At 26.2% G+C, this 22,200-nt stretch overlaps 2 protein-coding genes across 13 annotated transcripts in view; one reads left to right on the top strand and one right to left on the bottom strand.

Annotated features, from left to right (window-relative positions):
• LOC105203454 (nucleoporin NUP2) overlaps window positions 1-22,200 on the bottom strand; it is a 233,973-nt gene that overhangs the window by 182,728 nt on the left and 29,045 nt on the right. The window contains exon 1 of one of the 8 annotated variants that reach the window (XM_039457394.1): window positions 12,658-12,865. The exons of the other annotated variants lie outside the window; for them this stretch is intronic. The gene's annotated coding sequence lies outside the window, so the exon portion shown is untranslated. Of the gene's footprint in view, window positions 1-12,657; window positions 12,866-22,200 lie in introns of those variants that run through there. 8 annotated transcript variants of the gene reach the window in all.
• The window catches only part of LOC105203879 (transient receptor potential cation channel protein painless), a 271,244-nt gene continuing 267,002 nt past the window's right edge, over window positions 17,959-22,200 (top strand). For 4 of the 5 annotated variants that reach the window (XM_039457384.1, XM_039457387.1, XM_039457386.1 and 1 more), the window contains exon 1: window positions 17,959-18,338. The gene's annotated coding sequence lies outside the window, so the exon portion shown is untranslated. The remainder of the gene's footprint in view (window positions 18,339-22,200) is intronic. The other variant, XM_039457388.1, reaches the window with a different exon arrangement.

Raw genomic sequence — 22,200 nt, 5'->3', positions numbered from 1 at the left:
TTGACCCGCGTTGACTCTCATTATTCTATTTTCCACTAATTAATTGTATTTAAATTTTGAGTGTCCGGAACTAATTAATTGTTAAATATAAATTGTATTTAATAGTATCTTTGACACAAATGTTTTGACTCTATGAAGTCTTCTGTGTACTCTTACATTACTAACACAATATTTATAACGCAATTTATCTATCTCTCCTCCCACGGCAATGTTCTCAATGCAAATGACGGTACAATTCGTATGATTCGGAATCCTTGGTCTACAGCTTCTTTGCTTCATCGTTTCCCATACGCGAAACAAATCGTGTCCAAAAGTCTAAACGACCATTCGTTTTTTTGTCACGCGACTTATGCAATTCATTTGACCATCAAGACTTTAGGAAGAAAAAATAAAAAATAAAAAGATATTATAATATTTATAATGAACGTTTTATACAATTGTGTCAAAAAAAAAGAACCTTTCATATCGTAACTAACAGTTTGTCGTTAGAGCCGTTGTATAACATTTTTAACACTGGTTGCTTATAACTTAAAAAATATATAGATCTTTACTGATTGGTGTGACAAGGAAGACTGCTGCGAAGCGAGCATGACCTATGTTTGTCAAATATTCTGCTGTTTATAATAATATTTTCTACTTTAGTCTTTTCAAACATTGATAAATTTGTTAAAAATCATGCTGTAACAGTCGTCTAAAAGTTCTGTATCCGTTTTTTTTATTTAGCCCATTTTTTTGTTCGTTGACGTGTATCATTTCAGATATCAATCTCTTAAAATAACTGGATTCGAAATCAAGGATCTTGACATTCTTCCAATCAAAAAAGTGATTTTGTTGTAGTCTGTGTTCGCTGATCACGGATATCTTAGATGTTTCGAGTTTAATGTTATTTATGTGTTCTTTGATTCTTGTTTGAATTTCCTTTTTGTCTGTCTTACATCCGAGGAGTTACAGTCATTACAATTTAATTTATAGACGACGTTGTTACACTCTGTTTTAATGTTTTCGTCTTTGTGTACTTTAACAAACTTGTCCAGCTTATTTAAGCATCTAAAGCCTAGCATAATTTCATCTTTATTTAGGGACGCAAATATTTTTTTCGACACGTCTTTAATATACGAAAAGACCAAAAACTTTTTTCTTTCTATGGATGTGTCAGACTCGTCGACCGGGTCATGAACTCTGTTATTTAATTTAGTGTTAATCAATTTTTTGATTCTGGTGTTGATTTTGTTAAAAATTAACTCCCAGGGGTAGCCGTAATTAAAATGTTAATACAAAATTCTAGATTTTTCTCATGGTATTGGGGATATAATAGTAAAATAGTCTGATCTACCATACTGTTTGGAAAACTTTTGTTTCCTTGATTTATTTTCTTGATTTATAATTACACAATTTTATTATAAGACGTGAAAAATAAAAAATAACAATAAATTTTTCATAATTGAATTTTTTATGTCAAAAACGTAAAAACCTTTGTTTCTGAATTGTGAAACTATTAAGTTTAATAATTCGAACAGTAATAATTGTTAATGTACTTAGAAATCAAATGTGTAATAAAAATTAATATTAATTGCAAAATCAATAATAAATGATAAACCGATGCGCGGTGATATATAACTACAGGCCTGTGTGTGAGCGCGCGAATTCCCGATTATCTTTGATCAGTTATAATTCCAAAGCTATTGTGCTCTGACATCTTTGTATTGGGATTTTTTACTGTACTTTATCTTCAGAATATGCTATTAAAATATTGCTCAGTAGTTGTGAGTTTGTATATATACATTTAATATATCTATACATATACAATTTATATATACAGTGGCGTGCAAAAGTGTCCAGCAAGTGACATTTTGTACTCTAATTTATTAAAAAAACAGCCTAATAAAATTTTCATAATTATCAGGTATGAATATAAGGTATAGGTAACGAAATAATAGAGTAAAACAGTGATAATTATGAAAATTTTATTAGGCTGCTTTTTAATAAATCAGAGTACAAAATGTCACTGGCCGGAAACTTTTGCACACCATTGTATATTCCCTGAATCATACTATTTTATATGCGTTTAGCCAAATATATTATAATAAATTACGTTATGTATGTATATTAATAGTCACAAATTATAAATTATAAGTATATATAACTTCATTAGTATAAATGAAAAACTTGCATCTTAATACTTGAAATTTTGTACTTAAATTCTTCAGAATATATAGCTAAAAAAATGAGATACCAAAATTTAAAAAAAGGCATAAAGAATGAACAATACATTTAGATCTTTAATAAGAATTTTTAAGATAACATTAACCTTTACAAAAAAAGATTAGACGTAGAAAAAAGCCATTTTTTTAAATATTATACCTCAATTATTTCGGAAACTTAATGTGCCGATGAAATTTGATTCGCGACAACCTTCTATTGTATTATTATAAAATTTAAAGAACAATTGTTTTATAATATCAAAATAGTTCAAATGTCTTTTTGTACATACATGCAAAACACAATTTTAATGTGATTTGGTCTTTCAAAAAAAATATCTTTGTGAAGATTAATTTGTATCAAAGATTTTTAATATTCTGTGCGCATATGGATATTTAAGTGCATCCCGATACTAAAACGCACGTCTGTACTTTCAGCACAAACTTCTCACTACAAACGAGATTCTTTCAGACAACGAAATGCGTATATACGCAGTGTCCATGAATTATGTAATGAAGGCGACCTCGAAGTCTCGGGGGCACGTTCAGAAACGACTCATAGCGAACCATATAAGAGCATGTCCATGATGAGTATTCGTGGCAATCGCCTACAGATCGAGTTCTGATCCATGTCGTAATGCACGAGTGAGAGTTTTAAAAGTGCCCAAATATACGGTGGTCGATGATGATAATGATGACTCATGATACACTTATAACGCGAAGTAATGTGTTCAATCATTGATGTTTAAAATGCACTCAACGTGAGCTCCATTAAACTATGAAAAGAGTAATTTACAATTTTATAGTAATCGTCAAATTTCCTATTTAAAATAGTCTTCCAAATATTCAACTTTTTCTCAAATAGCACACAATTATTGTATAAACATTCTATGAATATCTTCTATATTCTATATTCTTTAAAATATTAAGAATATTTTATAGAATATACGGAAAACACAGTTAAATATTATGTATACATGTAAGTTTACATTATATTTTTATGACAACTGTCATTACCTTTTTATCTCTCTACTTTAATTTATAATTTATTAATTGTAATATATAACAAAGCATGATCAATATTCACATGGATTCGAACATATCTACATCGATAAAAAAAAAACAAATCTATGTTTGACGACGATCCGATTAATTTGCAATCAGGCAACAACAAATCAATTAAGACCTTTTATAATATATTTTTTATAATTTATTGCACAAAAGTTACAATTTGATATTCTTTTATAACATTTGTTCGTATTAAGATTTGTTCGTATTAATTCATTAAGAACAATGTCATATAAAAAATGCGTCTATCCGAAATATCTCTTATGCATCATTACTTATGTGCAATAATATTTAATTAATTCTTACTTTTAAGAAGATTTTATAAAATCGATACATCCGTAATTTGGTTCATGTTTTTGAGACATTAAAAATATATTTTGCAAATTAACATCTGTTTGCTCATCATTTTATTTACTTACTGTTTGCTTGTTGGTGTTACTAATATTTAAAAAATACGATAGCAAATAATAATCGCAACATTATATACCTAGGTACATTCTCAAATATGTATATTATGTCGGATACAAAAGTAATAAAAGTGGTAATTACTGAAATTTTATCACCCATATTTATCTTTTCACTTTTGTTATCAATAATATCAAAAATATTTTTTGGACAATACTTCTGGAAGCATTATATAATAGTTTTCCTTATTAGTACTAAAATTAATATAAAAAAGAAAAAAAATGTTTTTAAATTAAAAATTATGTTAAATGTACATACAGGATGTTCAAAACAAACTGGCGTTATTTGTTGTTATTTTAACATCAAAGTAACGTCTTCGATGACATTTTAACTTTTAAATATGCCACCTGTTGATAATATACATATGTGAATGGGTGCTTAATTTATAGGTAAGAATACAAGGTTTTAGTACTTTATAACGCTAGTAACAATGGAAGTGTAGTCCGCAGAAAAACGAAGGTTTACAATTAATGCATTTTTTTGTGAACGGTTATTTTATTATTGCTACACAACGTATGTTTCGTAAAAAACTCAATGTTGTTTTCTCGAAACCTACATCAAAACACGATAAAAAGGTGGATTAAAAAATTTTCAGAAAATAGTTTGTACAACTAACAAGCGCCGCGCTCCTTTATTTCGGCCGAAGACTGCCTGAACTCCGGGAAACATTGAACTTGTTCATGCATTTGTGTTGCATATAGCTCTAACAATGAAAAAGAAAACTCGCACATGGTTTTAACAGAATGATGCAGTAGCGTGCCGTACTGTAATGTTTTGAAAAATCACATTACTGGTGAACAGTGATCTGACAGGTCACTATCATGTTTTCGCTAATTTTATATGTTTGTTATAATAAAAAAATATTTTTTTTTAATTATTTTGAATACTTGTAAATAGAAAAGTCGGAAAAAGTTTTAATGTAAAGATTAGCAAAAATATATCATATAGAAAGTATCTGTAAAGTCTATAGACTTTTACCTACTATATTTTGGAAATAGTTTAAAATTATGAAAAACCGTGAAATACGTGTTTGATCATTCTGAAGGTCTACTTTTTTAAGGGGATTATGGAAATTGCCCCCTTCCTTTCTAAGGAAACTCTAACTCATATATTTCAAATAGAATCCTTTATATTGTAATATATCATTTGAAAAAATAATAAAAATTTTTTGTACAAAGCGGAAGTTGATACATTGATCCATCCGAGAGTTATTTAGGACCAAATTTTGAAAAAAGTCAATTTTCAAAAAATTGTTACTTTCATTTAAAAAATTGTAAAAATCCTAAAAAATCTTACAAAAGTTAAATCATAAAAATTTTCCAAGTATTAAAATATAATATCACACTAGTAAATAAGAGTTAAAATATGTAAATAAGACTTAGATGAAGAAATACGTGAATGCTCAATACGGTAAAATGTTAATGGTAAACTATTCCATATTATACATTCCCAGCAAATAACGAGACCATTATAGTGTTTAATGAGAACAGATAGCATACGAATTAAAGTATAATATACTATAAGTTTAGAGGGTTTCTCATGGATGTTAAGAAAGTTATTGATTAAAGTTTCAATAGCGGTCTGAAAACGGACATTATATTATATAATAGTTTAAAGGTTAAAATCACGAATTTACATGACGAGACATCAATGATCTGAAGCGTCGAACTAAAGAAGAAATAGCCGCGAAACCAAAATCTATGTTTAAAAGTGTTCGAAAATTTCGTCAATCGACTTCGCGAATACGTCGTTGTTGGAATATATTATTAATTATTTAATGAGATTATTGGTTAAATAAAGCATTTAAATAATGTTTCATTTAATCAATAACCTCATTAAACAAACTTATATTTGAGCTAAAATGTGTATTTTTATCTTTTAACTAATTAAAAAAAATTATCTGACCATTTTGAGACACTATCTATTTTATCTTAAAATAAAGAAATATCCTTTCTTTTCATTTTTAAAACTTTATTTATCTATCCATTTATCTCTGAATGGAATTTATAATTTAAAAACACATTTCTGGATAAAATTTAATAAAATTTATTAAATTTCTATGAAATTTTGTTGAATTTTATACTCATTTTGAAACATTATGACAGTAATTTTATATAAATTTCATCAAAAATTTATTATAATTTGAATAAAATATTAATTTATCACATATAAAATCTATCTGTGTTTTATTGTTATAATTTTATTATATTTTCAATAAAATATCGTTAATTTTTGATGAAAAATTTTGAAAAGTTTATGATAATTTTAATAAAATTAAGTTACTTTTCAATAAATGAAATTAATAATTATTTGTCGTTGAAATTTTATTACATTTTAATTAAATTTTTATAAAATATTACTTATTTCTTATTAAATGCAGAAAATTTGTTTAATAAAGTGATAATAAAATAATTCAAATTTTATTGTATTATATTTATTCATTGATTTTAACCAATTTAATGAAACGTCAAATTCTCTTTCATTAACATTTTTATGACAAGGATATATATGCGTGTAACAGCGTTGTTCACATTTGATATTAGATCATATCCCAATTTAAAAATTCAAAGAATACTACAAAGTTAAATAAGCATCGCCCACATGAAAGTATTTTATGATGACCGATTCCGAATGATCACACGTACCGAGTATGGCATACAATAAAATGTGTTACTCGCTGATATCAAATTTCTTATGTCATCGCAAGTTATATTTTGATAAAAAAAAAGCTGTAAAGTAAAGAAAACATTATTGTTTTAGAAGAAATTCAAAAATAAGAAATCATAAAAATTATTAATATCAAAGTTTCTTTTACAAGTATATATTGCAATGAAATTTACTTGTTTTGAAATTCTTTTTATATAAATCTTTTTTGTCATTATTATTTATTATTGCCATTAATTATTAAGCAATAAGATTAAAACATATTTTTTACAAGCATATTTCTTACAATTAAGTTTACTCGTTTTGTGTGAAGTTCTTCCAATATTTTTTTTTGTTAATATTTATTATTATCATTAATTATTGGTCAATAAAATTGAAATATACAATCTTCTCATTATGATGTAGAAATATTTGTAGGAAATATCAATAATGAGAGATATTATTCGCCTCTTTTCTGTTTACATCATATACTATATATACTTAAATGACATCATATATGTATATATAAGGCAAAAACACGCTTATGTGTCGACTACATTCGCGTATATCCATACCGAGATGACACACGATATGTATCGACATACGCGAGTACATATGCGTATACGTAGCATTTCATTAGCCAAATACAGAAATGAAAGTAGAGTGGTAATCGATGCACAACAGTATATGTAGACAGAGTATAAACGTATACCGTAATGTCGCCAAAATTGGAGGGAAAGATTGTGAAATATTCACAAAGAGTATCTTAGAAAGGAAATGAATTCTTGCAAAAAAAGATCATGTCTTCGTGCTTCTTCATCGTTTACAATTTATGTAAATAATAAATGATATGTGATAGAATTCATATATAATAAATGATGTATACAAGAAATCAGCTTTATTAATGTACTACCAAATTGCAATGAATTCATTGTTTAAAACATAAAATAATAATAAATAGTAAAAAATAGTTAGGAATAAAATAAACATACAAAAAGAATTTTTTACAATTTAGCCTTTAAATTATGATAATCTTGAAACGACTCTCATATCGAAGAATTTTATAATTCTATAATTTCTATAAAAATTGAATTATATGGTACTTTAATATGTTATTCTCAACTTTTACAATACGAGAAAATGCTTTAATCTATAATAGTGTATAATAGTTATATAAAATATATATTAGTGTATAATAGTTATATAAAATATGTACGAGTATTTATTCATAATACAATAAGAAAGAGAAATAATACGCAGGAACCCCATCAGCAGACAATGTTTTTTAAACGTTTTTTAAATATTTATTCTTTATTATAACGTTTTTTAAATATTTAATAGTACATTATGCAACATAGGGCCAAGCTTTGTCGTTCTCGACTCAGGACGATGTTTTCAGTATGAGGCAGTTACGCGCGCTTTGCGCGCGTAGCACAGCCGAGTACTGAAAACAGCATCCGAAGTCGAGAACGCGCTTGGCCTCATGTTGCATACGGCATTTTATGCAAAGGAAGTACGTTTTTTGCGGCATTCGAGAAAGAACAAACGCGTTTTCCTGTCACTGCCTGCCCGCTTATAGATTATGAGAGATCAGTATACTACCTTTGCTCATGCATTCGATCCTACGTATGCGCCACGAAACGTTCACAATTTTTTTACAAAAGCACAGTTGCGCATGCGAACCATACGAGAATATTGATTTTGCCGTCCACGGACAACAATATCCCTCACTCCAAAGATTGCTCATTTACGGCCATGTTACCAATTGTCCCAGAATGTCGCAAAAAACGTGCTTTCTTTGCATGAAAAACATTTAAAAAAATATTGTTTTTCGATAGGGAAAGATAAGCGTAAGAAATTGGCATTATTATTTTTATTATGGTTTTAATATTGCTTTATAATAAAATAGAAATTGTAGTTGTCACATGTTATAATATTACTTGATGGCATTATTACGTATCGCATTTGTTGAGAAGAATATGTGATAAAAATGTATACTTTATTATAATGGCATTAAGTACAATTTCGAAAAAAATTTTTTTTAAACTTAGTATATTTTTCTTTTTATTTTAAAAGAATATAGAAAATTTTGTTCATTTTACATGTAATTGATTAATTTTATTATTTTAAGACTTTGGATAATCATTTTTTAATTATGTATATACTACCGCTCAAAAGTTTCAGCATGCTTGAAATTTTTTTGGATTCACGAAAATTGAGTATTTCGATAAAAATAATCATAAAGAAGTATTAAAATGTTAAACAAGAATAATAGAGCTTTTAATCAATCATTTAATTTTGTCACTGGAATACTTTGTTCGTAAATGTGTGTTATATAAAGTTAAAATTTTGTACTTTTTCAATATTTTTTTTATTTTGAAACACTGAAGCTTTATGAAAACATCAGACAAAAATTTTAAAGTAGGCTTTCTAAGCTTCAATATACTTTTTCAAAAACTGGTGCAACGATTTTTTGCAATGTTATCAAACTTCTTACGTAAAAATTTATTTCTAACAAAATGTTTTTTTTTAACTTTGAAATTAGAGTTTGCGAAACAAAGAAAGACGAGACAAAATGTTTGTTATTGCAAGCTTGAGATTCGCATTTTTTTCGAAATTTTGGAATCTTTTTACTTAATTTTTTATAAAAATTATAATGAATTGAAAAACTAAATAAAAAAATATTAAGCTTGTTGAAACTTTTGAGCGGTAATACACGTAATAACGTAAATTATAACTAGCAATTCTGCCAACAATTTAGCAAATTTATATATAACGTAAAAGTTGTACTCTCGCTTAGATATGTAGAAAAATTACTATACTCTACAGATCCTTTGAACATATTAATTTATAAATAAATTTTAATATAAAAATTATTTTAAAAATAAATTTTATTAAGTAAAGTAGGTAGTATAATCATAAATTTCATTTAATTATTATTTTGTTTTAAATATTAAAGCGAAATATTGCTGAAATACATATAAATACTTGCATAAAAGTCCATAATTTTGAACTTTTAAGCCTATCCTATTGCTGCACTAACAATCAATTACTTATTACTTAAATTTTATAAAAGATAAAAATTTCTGTTTTATTCATAAGTATATAAAAAAATGTTGCTCTCTAACGTTCTAGGCATGGATAATCTGCTATCGTCAATGATATTAACTTTCAATACAATTCCATTCAAAGTATGTATCATAAAATGCATAATTTTGCTCTCCAATATCTTTTCTAATTAACATTTTAATATTAGTACTACGGCCGAAAATTATTAAGCATTTTATTATTCTTTCTACATTTTAAAATCTATTTAAAATATAAATCAAATCAAAATAGAAATAGAAATCTTCATTTTCAATTTATCAATATTTAATAAGTTGACACCTTCCATTTAATGATTTCTAAAATATGCTTTGGTAAATTTTTCATCAATTTTCTACAAAACAGAAATTTTATTCTATTCTTTGTTTGTTTCACAGTTTTTTCTTTGAATTGCATATCATTCGCAACTTCAAATCTTCTTCCTCAAGAAAATCCACAAATGTTCAATAAGATCAGGACTGTAGAATTTAAGAGTTTATCTTACTCAAGTCTTTATTTGTCTTTATTTTGACAGTGTAACACAAACTATATTCGATTGGAAAAATGTATTTTGACAATGGTTTACAAACATTTTTTTACTGAAGACAACAAAATTTCTTTCAACATGATAATTTTAGATAAGGCTATACATACCATCGATTAGGGTAATCTCGGGTAAGATGGCCAGTTTTTAAAAATGCAAAAAATGTATTTTTATTTTTGTTATTTTTTAATAATGTTTGACATATCACTTTACTGAATCTTAAAGTTAATAATACTATTAAATTTAAAGAGAAAACTCTTATTAGAAATCAAATATTAACAAAATATTATAACATATGCATTGGCCATTTTATCAAAATTTTAAGGGAAAGATGGCTATAGTATTATGGGCCAATTGGCTATACACGATTCATGTTAAAAATAAATATTTTCTAACGTGATAAATAAAACTTATAATTTTATATATTTAATATAAACACACACACACACACACACACACACACACATACACACGCGCGCGCGCGCGCGCACGCACGCACACGCACGCACGCACACACACACACAATTATATATAACTTGGTTATAATTATAATATTGCAATAGTAACATAAAAATTTTTAAATTTGATATTGCAATAATAACAACAATTATAATTTTTTAAAGAAAAAAAAACAGATTTCTATAATTTAAAGAAAAACAATGTATGAAAAAATAAAGTGGGCCATCTTGGCCAAATTGTGAGAAAAAGATGATCATAGTGCATTTAAATAAATAGTGAAAAAAGCACAAATTATAAGTTATGTTACAATTTAGATTCCTTTATTATATACGTAACGTTGATTATGATAGTTTAACAGTAATTTATTCGACGTTGTAGCAGCTTTTAGAGGACACATGCAAAACTTTGCAGGCAGTCAAAAGTAAAAGTATTATATAATATTCAGAATAAGATTGTTTCGAATAGTGTACGCCATCTCTTATAAAAAAATTAGTTCAGAAATGATACATATTAAAACATCAATATAATGGTTAAAACAAAGCGACACTAAGTTGCTACAAGAAAATTATCTACCAATTGTAAACTTGGTTCCATTTATTAGAACTGCCTTAGTTCTTCCTCTTTGAATGTATACAAGACACTGACAAACGATTATGGAAATTACATCACTCCACATACTAACGTTGAAATTACAATAATATTAAATCCATGCATCGCTGTAAAACATGTTCGATAGGTTCAAATAAACGTACATCCAAATCATAGATACTGCATTTCTCTTTCTTTTCAGTTTTTCAATTCTTATTGACTGTATATAATCACTTTAATTAACAAGCAACATTCAAGTGCTCAATTAAATGAATAATTAAGTATATTTAAAAAATTTTTTTTTTTTAATATTTACTTAAAAAATTGAATCATAAGTAATCGTATAATAAAAGATGAACAGAACGACAGAAACTTTGAAATTTTTTTATGGTACATTTTAGCATTTAAGTGCTTCCTCATTGTTTTTAACTTAAACGTATTATTATATTAATGTATGTATACTCAAATGTTTTTTTTTATTGTTTAACATTTAATTCAGTTGTACATATTTTTTGAATTGCAAAGTTAAACAATAGCATTTTATTAATATAACTTTTCAAGCAAAATTTTCATGTAGAAATATTTCTTCAATAAATATCTAGAGAAATCAAGAATATTAGAGATATCATTTTTTGCTTGTTATTTAATATTAAACAGGGACAAAATAATATCTTTAATATCTCTAATGTATTTGAACGCAAGAAAGTTTTAAATCTGAACAATTCTAAATGATGGAAAATTAAAAATACTGTTTATAACAAAATATTGTGTTTTTTAAACTAAACTAATGTTTTAAATTTATTTTTGGACTAGCCATTTTACCACCACTTTTTCTCTTTCACCGATTATGCAGTGCTTCACTCTCTAAAAGTGTGAAAATCCTGCCATTTTTTATCAAGACTGGTAGGATTTTTACACTTTTAGAGTGGAATTCCACTTCAAAGAATTTAGAGAGCACAATTTTATAAATCACATCCTAAATAATGAATATTTCGTTACTTTGAGTCCAGAATCTGTTAAACAACACTTTGATGAATATAATTGTTCAAATTTCAATATAAAATATTGATTATTAACAAAGTTATTCAATAAAATGTAAATAAATGCTATATTATTTCCGTCTAATGAACTTAAATTGAGGCAAGCCCATTGAAAACTGCTTAGTCAAAGTCATGTTGGTATGACGTCAAAACCGTCGTTTATCGTCATGACGTTATAAAAATAATTCAATATAACAAAAAATTGACATTATGTAAATTGATGCGAACATTATAAAAAAAGTACAAGTAAATATTTAGATAACAGTTTTAATGTTATGTTGAAAAATTCAATATCACATTGAAATCAAAATTATATTATGAGACAATTTTGTCTACTCAGTTATTTTTTCGAAAGAGATTTTCACAACATAGTTTATTAGTGTATTGTTATTTCTAAACATTTTGAACATTTATAAGAAGGGCAATGACACTTGCCAGCTTTCTCAATAAATTGTGTTTACGATTTAATTCATTTTCATTTCACAAAATTGTAATACATAATGCGTAACATCATCAAGTAAAAATATCAAAGTAAAAATATTTAACTTTATAAGATAAATTTACTTACTCAATACTAGCAAAAAGTCCGCAAAAATTGCAAAATATCGTTAGTGAGAAACAAAAACAACTGACAACAATTCTCTCTGTGGGAAATAATTACGTTGACTCGATTACCGCCAATCGCACAATATACTTTCAACAGTTAATGTTGAACACACTGATGCATACTCCAGACGCGTCGCTTTACAACTAAGGAAGAAACATCAAGGTATCGCGATGTATACCTGTTTCCCGGATTCACGTTCCCCACCTTTAGCAGCTCGCAGTTTGATTGGGAGAATTTAAACGCAAGCGCCTACGAGTAGATTGTTTCGTGTGCGGAACTGGAGTACAATCATCTAACATATGAAGATTTCAATTAGGGCTAATGATTTGCTCCGAAGGCTTTAATATTCAAATTCAAAGTTTTAAAGAACCAAATTTATACAATTATTAATTTATATTAATATAATAGTATTACAATAGTTACATCTATAAAATTAGATGACAAAATCCGAAATAAAATTTCTAATATTTTAATCATGTCATTAAATTGAAAAATACATAATTTTAATCACTTTTTACTAATTTTATGATTATTTCAACTTTTCATTCTTAAAATGATTGTTTTATCGAGGAAAATTTAATAAAATTTAAACATTCATAATAATTTATAATTATTTATTTATTTAAGAACAAAATTTTATTATGTTTTTTAATTAGATCGTATCATTAACTCTATTATTTTTCCTCATTTAATGTTCATATATATTAAATTTGATTAGTTCGGGTAACATATTCATTCGATGAAATAACCGCTTGACTCTTTATTTAAAACTCTGCTGAATTCATGATGCAATACTTCCAATTATAATTTAAGATATAATTTTATATTATTTTAGTATGTACACGTAAATATTATTGAATTCTTTTTATTTATAATATTTTTAGTATACTCACTAAATAAACTCGCCATTCAAAAGTTAACAGATCAGATTTTTTGCAAAATTTGAATCCGAATAATATTTTCTGCCTCCTCAAATCAGTCAAGATTCAAAAATTTTAGTAAAATTGATAAATAAAGTAAAAATTTGCAAAAAGTGTATTAGTCATGCAAACGATTATGTCAAATAACGAATGAAAGTACTAGAATAGTTGGAAAATTATTATAAATACAATATTTGCTTTTGTTATTCATTAAAACAATTCCAAAAAGTAATGGTTAAATTGGATGTTTTTTTGCAATTTTCTTTATTTTTCATTATCAAAACTAATGTGCGCAATTTTTTCTGTTCTTTTTGACAAATGAAATGTCTATTTGTTACCTTATAATTACTCTTGGTCTTTGTTGTAAAAATAAATCCTCAGATATTTTATCAGTTTTATCGATTAAGAAAACTGCACTATTTATAAAATATTGCTCCGAATATTTTTTTAAAGAAAGAAAAGTGAAAAAATGAAAAATAAGGAAAATTGCTATAAACAACTAATTTCATCACTTTTTTATATTGTTTCAATGGATAACAAAATCAAACATAACTTATAATAATTTTTTAATTATTCTAGTGTTTTTAAAAAAAAGTTTTGCTATTTGACATAATCGTTTATAACTAATGTATTTTTTGAAAATTTTTACTTTTTTGGGCCAATTTTGATAATATTTTCAAACTCTGATTGCGATTTCAAAAAATAAATTATATTATCTTAATCTATCTATCTAAAAAAAAAAAAAAAATAGCAGATACTTCAGTTCTAAAATCAGTTAAATCTTTTTAGCAGTTCCAACATTAAAAAATAATCAAGTGCATTGTATTTTAATATATAAAAATTATTTCTTGCCATTTTTCATGCCATATTATATATTTGGTAACAACGCTAAAACATTAAAATTTTTTTAAAAGTTTTTTCGAAGAAAGATTTTATTGATATTGCATGAGAAAAAAATCTATTATATATATATATATATATATATATATATATATATATATATATATATATACACAGGGTGTCAGAAAAAAAGGGTCACATATTTTGATAGCAAGTAGTATTGATCAAAACAAAAAGAAAAGGTTTAATTAACATGGGTCTTGAAACTAATATCTTCAAAGATACAAGCTATTTTATTATTTGAGCTCTTTGTCATTTTCTTATCTAGTCGTGTCATCTTTAGAATATCTCCTGATATTTACATTTGCAATAGATACTACAAGTCAAACGACATTGCGTAGGTCTTGACGAATGTGAGCAGCCCTAATAAACAAAAGAGTGTTTACTACTGTTGCTATACGAGAGTTCGTCAGTACCAGATTAATCGTCTCAGTCAGCATTAAAATTTTTTCTTTTTGTTTTGATCAATACTACTTACTATCAAAATATGTGACCCTTTTTTTCTGACACCCTGTATATATATACTCAAATATCTTTGTTTTTGCTGAAACAAATTTCAAGTTGATTTAACGACTTTGTCAATGAATTACTCATGTGCATACTATTATAAATTATACATAAAAATTATATATTATCTATGCCAAAATAAATATGTATTGCAAACCGTATTTCTCTAAATGTGTTATTAATTATTTACAACTATTTATAACTATGTATAATATTTACGATACTTTTTAAATAAATTTCTTAAAATCATTTTTTTTTTTTTATTAAATTAGCACCGAAAAAATATTTTCAGATTTTGCAATAGAAAAAAATTTTTTACTAAAAATAAAAAAATTAATATTGTAACGTGAAAATAATTACTGCAAAACACAATTCAAATATTTCGTATTGTCATTTTTATCAATTTTTCTCTAACAATTTTTTATCAACAAAAAATTTTTGTCACAAAAAATTCTTTAATACTAAAAACTCGACAGAATGTTTCTTCATTACTGCCACTTATAATAGTTCAGTCAGCATACTGATCAACAGAAAATAACAATCAATAGTCAGTATAAAGCAAAGAACGAAAAATTTATCTCAACACGGCATTCTCGTACAATATGTTACTGCACACAGAAAATGTGCTTTTACTAAGGAAAGCGATTACTCAATTTACTTATTTCTTTTTTTAATATTTTTTATTTTTAACAAATTGCTTTCAACAAAATATTTTTTCGATTTGTTTTTAAAATATACTTATCATAAATTTTAAGAATTACTCATTATTGTGTACTTACAAAAGAAATTAATATTTTTTCAAATATTATAAAGTTTTATCATAGAAAAGTTAAATTAATAAGCATATTAAATTTTTGTTTCAACTTAACATCCTTGATTGAATTATAATTTCGAAATTTACTAATATTCAAAATATATTTTGAATGAATTTGATGCTTGTGTGAAATTAATAATGGATTCCCGAATGTAAGTATAAAAACTTATAAAACACTTAAAGCAAATATTATATTTATTTAAATACAGTTTGTCTTTATTGGTCGCGATTTTTATCTCTGTTGTCCATTGTGGCGTAAGTTCCTAAATTTAGCTGACTTTTTTCGAACACCGGAACGTAATGAGATTGACGAAGTCAAGGATACAGATTGGGCACATCAGAGTGCGTGGGTTGCGAAATGACATATAACCATTAATGGACATGAAAGAAGTATTATTTCTACATTAATGGAGAAATTGTAAATAAATAAAATTCTAAATAAATTTTAATAAAATTTTGATGACATATTTTGAAATGTTATGTTTGTTTTGAAACACATTTTCTAGAACGTTCATTAAAAATTTATTACAATTTTATTACTATATTGCTATAATCCAAATTTTTGATTTTTTAAATCCATATATCCATTTTAAATATTTTGAATCTGTTTCCGTTTGTTGGAACCACACCACGACGAACAGTATTAGAACTTGTAAATATTTTATATTAGAAATTTTATATCATTCCCGTCGTCGAACGAGGAATAGATGATGAAGTTTTTAAAGTTTACTAAATTGAAGTTTTATTTCAACTCTTCAACTCTACATATTTTTTATAAAATTGTGCCTTCTGACATTATATTTATATTGCAATGAGCTTCTAATATTTTGCTCGGCAATTGCGAAGAATAATAGCTTTTGCATTGCAATCACTGCGTTGCGATTCCAACGTTGGAACATAACACAGAATAACTTATATAAATTATATAGAGAGACTCACACATAGTAAGTAAAGTTTATTTGCTGAAAAAGACTCATCTGTAAAAGTTGAAAGGAGTTTATATTTTTTTAAATATTATCATAAAATTTTATCATAGAAAAGTCAGATTAATAAGCAAATCAAATTTTTGTTTTTCAGTAATTTTCGAAATTATTAGCGAATTTAAGAGAATAATTAGAAAATTTAATTATATCCGTAAATAAAGAAAATTATTGCACGTTAAAGATGTATATTTAATCTACTCATTACCGGCTGTTAATTTCGGTTGATTACGTTTGTAAATAAAACAAGATTAATTTAGTTACTTATTATTGTTGAATTTATTTTTATTTATTTCATTTTTGTTTGCTGAGACAATAAAGTCGTCATCTTCTTGACCTTATCATGATAATCGTCATATGTTACTCGAGAATCGGAAAAACAAATTTCCAGCATATAATCTATTACACCAACAAAAAAGTGATTACAATTATCACATAATTTAAATATAGTTAGAAAATAATTATAAGTTATAATTATCTAATGTTAACTGCTGCAATTTCTTACTATTATATATTGTACATTACAACATTAAGAATTATAAAAATATAGTTCCTAATCATATTTATTTTAAATAGAAGATGAGCCAAAATGTATTAGTAATTATGTGATAACATTGATTTATTTTCAAGAACTGTGTTTGAAACCAAAAATAACGGCACGCAGTTTGATATAAATTGAAACATATAAAATATTATTTTACCACCAAGATCTTGCTATGACCATCTTGGTTCATTTTCTATTTAATTTGTTGTATACAAACCACGGTCTTAAATCTATATAATTATTTTAACATTCCATTATCACAAATGCTAAATACTTTTGTTCTAAATGTATTAATTGATATACAATAATTAATGTAAAACTAATAAATTACAAATCCCTTTAACAATTGCATTTTTAATGAAAATAAAAGTTTATCATAATTGTATGAAATTCCCATTTCCTCTCACAGTTATGTTTACGTGACACCTTTCTTTGCTCGAAGTTTGTAATTCGTGAAGCTGAAGGATTTTGTATATAAGGAAAAAAATTTGTAAAAGAGAGAACCGGTTGAAGATTATATATCGGTATGAAAAGAGTCACTGTCACTGGCAACGCAACAAGGAAGGGAGGGCATTTGATCCCTCTCCTTTCTCGTCTCGCTGATACTGCATTACAGAAGTGGCAGACCGACACAGTGACTCGACGGCTAATACGATAGACGTTATAAAGAGTTCTTAGTCATACGTATTATTAATCCCATGTGTGCCTATTTGTTAATCTGCCATACATAACGTAGCTATGGCGATGGATTGCGAAGTATAAATATCACAATCTCAAATGCAAAGTGTTTATCGAAGGGGATTCAGAATTTCGTTTAAAGATAATATGTAATTGGATTCATACATATCTGTTTCACGCAGCAAAATAATTTCTTGAACAATGCTTCTCGATGTGTGATGTTCGAATGTTACAGAAATACATTTCTTATGTATTAAATTGGATTAGTGTTCAATAGTGTAATCAAGAGGAAGGAAAAGGTAAATAAATTTTTAAATAAGTTTGTACTGTAGCAATGTCTACACAAAAAAGTTAGAACAAAATTAATAATTATTGTTTCATATATAAACAAGAATACGAAATTTTCTTTAAAGAATTTAATGATTTTAAACTTCAACAAAATATTATATTTTCATAACTATATTATAACAATCATTTAAAGAGTATAATGTGATGTGTTTTGATTTAAAAATTTTATTCGTGGTTTATTTGGGAATATTGTTATTCTCTCACCGATATTTCTTTCTTGTCAACTAAATATTATTATTGAATATATTTTTCTTGCTAAAATTATACAAAATTTCTTTGTATAAATAAGTTATGTCTGTTTAAGATTATATTAAAATATTTAATTATATTCTTGACAAGAACTATTGCTCTTATATGTATATAAGATAATGATTGTTAATTTAATTGATATTGATTTTTTCTGTTTGTACGAATGGATTTTTTAAAGGATACTTTTTATTTTAATCAATCTATGTGAACATTGCTGAAAAAACTATTAATATCGAAGACGTGATGTTTCAAACTATAAAAAAGTTGTATAAAATATATGTCGTTGTATATGTGTAGTTGTATAAATATGTCAAAAATAAACAGCAATGTTCTTAAAAATATTTTTAAACATTTGAAAACTATTGTATTTTCAGAAACGTTAAAAATAATGAGTTAAGACCCTTTTAATTTATATTCCCAATAAACGGAAATGTATTGAAAGTTAGTAATCCTTTTTAATTTATTTGAATACATTTTGGATTAAAATGGATTAGATAAGTCGTGAAAACTCCTTTTAGATTGAAAAAATCAATTTATTTCAATCTCATTGGCCATTTCATGGATTAAAATAGATATGGTCTGAATAACTTTTTTGAATTGAAAAAGATAAAAATCCCATAATTTCAATCTCACTTTATGGATTAAAATGGTTTCAAATATTCATAACTTTAATTGGATAGAAATGGATTTGTGTGTTTATTGCCAAATCCAAATTCTTGACTTTTTTAAATCCATTTCCATCCATTTTAAATATTTTGAATTCATTTCCGTTTGCTGAATTAAAAATCATTTATTTTAATAAAAAGATAATTTTTAATGTTCAAAAAACATTTATTTCAACTTTTGAAAAAAAGTCCTTTAATATCAAATATATATTTTAAAAATTATCCTTTCTGTACAATAAATATTTCTTTTTTATTGAAATAAAATAAACTTAACACACTAACTCAACCTGACGTATTTATTTAAAAATATTTATACAATTCTAAGTTGTCTATTTCTCGATACAGAAAAATATTTAAAACTATTTAGAATAAATAAAAATATAATCTACATTAATTTGAATTCTTTTTTGCTGCCCTTTTCCAATTATTAATCAATGAAAAAAAATATTCTTTGTCAATTATTCACGTCACGAATCTAACGTGACTCTGAACACAAGAAGCGGACGTCCGGAAGTACTTTTATCGTATACAATGTAATAAACAGTTCTACAGACCAACTCAAGATACATTTCACTAAAATGATTGAATATATTACGATATATAAAACGATAAGTAAAAAATAATAAAAATTTCAATGACAAGAGCCTTTATGCAATTGTTGGAATAACGACTGAACGTTTAGTTGGCAATAAATTGCGACGTGAGATCATGCACGGTCGTTATACATATACATATAAGAGCTCTCAACTCACGCAGCTTCAAATGTAATACGACGTATACAAGTGACAACTTTCTGTATTACGAAGTATATTACAGGAGGGAACTTGCATCTTGAGTATCACGCAAACACTTTCACTAGCCTTTTGATTATTTAGCCTTAGATATTTATAGAGCGATATTTTTAATTTAAATTATATAAATGATACTCGACAAAAATTCAACATCTTTTTAGCTTTAAAATAAACGAAGTCGTTTCTGACATATTTTGAAGCACTGATTGCGAATTTGGCCGTAAAAATGTCGTATCACGTCAAGTTTTTGAGATATTCTAACTTAAAAGTGCAAAAAATGAGATATTTGGCCATTTTTCACGACTTATAAAAAGTCTAACAATTTTTTTCAGCATCCAACTGAATGTCACATTAAAGTGTTATTCTTAGCCTTTCCAACGCATATTTGAATGCAATGATTCGACTTTTTTTCGCTGAAATAGAGCAAATTGAATTTTTTATATTTTTTAACCTTTTGTGTCACATTTATTTGTATCGAATCAATTGTTTTGAAAATTTGTATCCGAAGGTTTTTTGAGTCGCTGATTATGAATTTGAAGACAGATTTTTAAATTTTTTAAATTCAAAATAACCAATCTAATATGGCGGATCAATCACAAAAAAATCCGGTGGACATGAATATGTGGACAACACGTAGATATCCAGTAGATATCCTCTGTAGATATTTGATGGACATGGATATGTGAATAACACGTAGATATCCAGTGGATATTTTCCGTAGTTATACCGTGGACAGGGATATGTGCACAACACGTGGATATCCAGTGGATATACTCCATGGTTATTCGATGGACATGGATATGTGAACAACACGTGAATATCCAGTGGATATCCTCCATGGTTATTTGATGAACATGGATATGTGGATAACACGTGGATATCTAGTGAATATCCTTCGTAGATATTCGGTATATATAGATATTTGAACAACACAAAGATATCAAGTGGATATCTTCTGTAGATATTTGGTGGATATAGATATGTGAACAACATGTGGATATCCAGTAGATATCTTCCGTAGACATTCGATGTATAAGGATATATGGACAATTCATTACATATCTACTGGATATCCATAATCGATATGAATGTTTTATAGATATGTAGATATCCATTAAATATCTACTGCATATTTTGTTCTGTGTGGGTGACTTCCCAATGCATTTGTAATTTCTAATATAATATGTTAGAAATACATATTCTTCGGTAAATTATGCTCCTGGTAAAAAGTGGGTACAACCATTAATAATTATCCTATATAAACAACTTTCTGGTAAAAAGTGTTTTCATAATATATTATTTTCAAGATTTTTTTATATTTTAAATTTATAAAGATTTCTGAAAAAAATCTTAAATTTTTTTAAATTTTATAAGATTTCTCTAGAAATTATAAAATGAGAAATTTTTTAAATAAATCAAAAAATTCACATTTATAACGATTTCTAAAAAGGACGTAGACTTTTTCATATTTTTTCACATTTGCTCTAAAAAAAACTCCTTTTTTACTGTAATAGGATCAAATAATTAGAACGTGACGTTGCTGACAAATGGACATAATGGAGTTCCATTTTCCGTAATAATAAAAAATCAGCTAAGCTATAATAAAAAGCGAAATAGATCTTTCAATCATTCTTTCAATTATGTATTAATAAAATGATAACGAAATAATGTTTTGAAAATGCGCCCCCAAAATTGTACTGCAAAATTAAAATACATAAAGTACTTTGATATTATAGCTTAGATAACACAAAGTTTAAAATAATTATTAGATGTTTTAGGATATCTTAAAAATGTTTTTAAAGTATTTAGGAGTATATTAAACAAAAGAAACCGAGAGGGTGATTGGTACACGTCACCCAGAGCGCACAACATCCATTGGACATACAGATTTGGTTTCAATTTAACCCAAACGTCCATACACGAATGTTTCAAAAACGTTCATACATTATTCAACGTACAAAATATATTTACATTTGAACATTTTATAAATGTTCTCTTGCAAAAAGTCCTTAAATCTGCTCGCGACGTGTAATACTGTCGTTGACGACTTACTTTGCGTGTGTGTGGCCGTTGCCGCAGAGCAAGCGACGGCTTATCACCATGGCCGC

The sequence above is a fragment of the Solenopsis invicta genome, chromosome 14, assembly GCF_016802725.1.
Source record: "Solenopsis invicta isolate M01_SB chromosome 14, UNIL_Sinv_3.0, whole genome shotgun sequence".
NCBI classification, from domain to species: domain Eukaryota; kingdom Metazoa; phylum Arthropoda; class Insecta; order Hymenoptera; family Formicidae; genus Solenopsis; species Solenopsis invicta.
This window is presented reverse-complemented; position numbering and strand designations above follow the sequence as displayed.